The sequence below is a fragment of the Lepus europaeus genome, chromosome 4 (genome assembly GCF_033115175.1).
Source record: "Lepus europaeus isolate LE1 chromosome 4, mLepTim1.pri, whole genome shotgun sequence".
Classification (NCBI taxonomy): Eukaryota; Metazoa; Chordata; class Mammalia; order Lagomorpha; family Leporidae; genus Lepus; species Lepus europaeus.
The window spans coordinates 18,604,156-18,606,999 of record NC_084830.1 but is presented as its reverse complement, the minus strand read 5'-3'; positions in this window follow the sequence as shown (position 1 = coordinate 18,606,999).

Genomic DNA, 2,844 nt, shown 5'->3' with positions numbered 1-2,844 from the left:
TATTTCACCTTCATTCATAAATGAGAGCTTTTCAGGGTACAGTATTCTGGGTTGACAGTTTTTTTCTTGGAATGTATTTTGCCATTCTCTCCTAGCCTGTAGGGTTTCTGATGAGAAGTCTGCTGTGAGTCTAATTGGAGATCCTCTGAAAGTAACCTGGCATTTCTCTCATGCACATTTTAGAATCTTTTCTTTATGTTTTACTGTGTTGAGTTTGATTACAGTGTGTCATGGTGAAGATCTTTTCTGGTCCTGTCTATTAGGGGTTCTACATGCTTCCTGAACTTGGATGTCCCTTTCTTTCCCCAAATTAGGGAAGTTTTCTGTTATTATTTCACTAAAAAGGCATTCTAATCCTTTCTATCTTTCCAAGCCTTCAGGAACTCCTAGAACCTGTATGTTGGGTTTTTTGATAGTATCCTGTAGATTCCCAAGAGAGGTTTTTAGTTTTCCAATTTCCTCTTCTTGTTTTTGTTTTGACTGTATGATTTCCTGTGCTTTGTCTTGTGAGTCAGATGTTCTTTCTTCTGCTTCATCGATTCTATTGCTAAGGCTTTTCACTGCATTTTTTATTTGTTCTATTGAATTCTTCCTTTCATTTTGAGTTCTCTTTCAGATTTCAATTTTGTGGGAAAAATTTTCTTTCATGTCCTGTAGAGATTTCCATAGTTTGTGCATTTGCTTTTGATTACTTCTATGTAATCTTATGATCAATTTTTTGAATTCCATTTCTGGCATTTCTTCCAACTCATCATCTTCACAATCTAGTATTGAAGTGTTGTGTTCTTTTGGGGATGTCATATTGTCTTCCTTATTCTTGTTTTTTTTTTAAGGCAGAGTGGACAGTGAGAGAGAGAGAGAGACAGAGGGAAAGGTCTTCCTTTTACCGCTGGTTCACCCTCCAGTGGCTGCTGCGACTGGCGCACTGTGGCCGGCACACTGAGCTGATCCAAAGCCAGGAGCCAGGTGCTTCTCCTGGTCTCCCATGGGGTGCAGGGCCCAAGGACTTGGGCCATCCTCCTCTGCACTCCCAGGCCAGAGCACAGAGCTGGACAGGAAGAGGAGCGACTGGGACAGAATCTAGTGCCCTGACTGGGACTAGAACCCCGGGTGCTGGCACCGCAGGTGGAGGATTAGCCTATTGAGCTGTGGTGCCGGCCATATTCTTGTTTTTTGAATTGGTGTATTTGTTATTCAGCATTTGTGGAGATACTCCTTTTCTTCTTCTTCTTCTTCTTCTTCTTCTTCTTCTTCTTCTTCTTCTTCTTCTTCTTCCTCTTCTCCTTCTTCTTCTCCTTCTTCTTCTTCCTCTTCTTTTTTTTCTTTTCTTTTCTTTTTTTTTTGCTGTGGCAGCTTTTATCTTTGTACTTTGTACTATGTGCTATGTACACAGTACTTTGTACTAATCTTCTGTAGATTAGTGGAGTGTCTGCTTTCAGTGACTATCTAGAGGAGTATGGTGGGTGTCACTGGGGAACTGTGTTCAGTCCTTCAGGGTAAAGGGCATGTCTAAGGTGACACACCCTGGTCTGGTCTGGCACAGTAAATCTCCTCTTTTTTTTTTTTTTTAATCAGAATGGAGGTTTTTTTTTCTGCTCATCTGAGCTCATTGCCTCAAAGGAGACCAGTGCCTGAGCATTATCCCCAGTGGGATTAATATTCATTTGCTCTGTCCCAAGGACCACACAAAGGATCTTTGCAGTCCTCAGATTCCCCCAGCAATGTCCCTCACCAGGTAACTAGGAAACCCTGAGCATGTGGAGTCTCCCACAGTGACTGCCCAAAGTCCCAGACACACTGTGAGTCCTCCCACACACCCTCAGTTTTTTCATAATCCTGGCACAAAGGCCTCTCACAGTCTCAAGCACCCCACCACCACAATTAGTTTTCACCACCAGAGTCAGGAATCTCCATGTGACTGGTTGCTAGGGGTGGACACGACCTGGCACAGCTGTTATGTATGTCCAAAATGGCATCTGCTCTATCGGCTTGTTAGAGGATGCCATTGTAAAGTGATCAGGGAGAGAGAAACATGTCCCTCCTTTTTTCCTTTTTTTTTTCCTCTAATTTGGCAGGTATGCTATCCCCCACAGGGCTGCAAGCCAGTTCCCTCTAGATTCTTCCTGCATCTTTATAGCCAGTTGCTCCAGCTGCTGCAGTCTGGTCTCACCTTACTCTCTAACAATGGTGTGTAGGCTCTTGGCTGCTGGGGTCCTGATTTGTGGGCATCCCCGCCTTCCACATAGGTCCACTGTGTCCCTCTAATTTGTGTAGAGTTTCCTCTGCCATTTTCTACCTAACTCTTCCCTGAGACTGAACTCTCTCCACTTTTTAAAAACTATCTTCTCCTAGACTAGAGCAGTAGGCATCCTCCCTACTCCACCATCTTGAAAGCTCTACATAGATTACATTTTAAGTAGTCTGTTACCACAGATCAGAGAGACCATAGGATTTAGTCCTCTTGTGACTGGCTTATTTCACTAAGTATAATGGTTTCCAGTTGCATCCATTTTGTGGCAAATGACAGGATTTCATTTTTTTTTTTTAACCACTGTGTAGCGTAGTATTCCATAATGTACATATACTATAATTTCTTTAGCCAGTCTTCAACTGCTGGACATCCGGGTTGATCCCATATCTTAGCTATTGTAAATTGAGCTGAAATGAACATGGGGATACAGATCACTCTTTCATGTGCTGATTTCATTTCCTTTGGATAAATTCCCAGGAGTTCTAGGTCATATGCTAGGTCATATGCTAGGTCTACATTCAGCTTTCTGAGACATCTCTGTACTGTCTTCCACAGTGGCTGTGCTGGTTTACATTCTTACCAACAGTGGATTA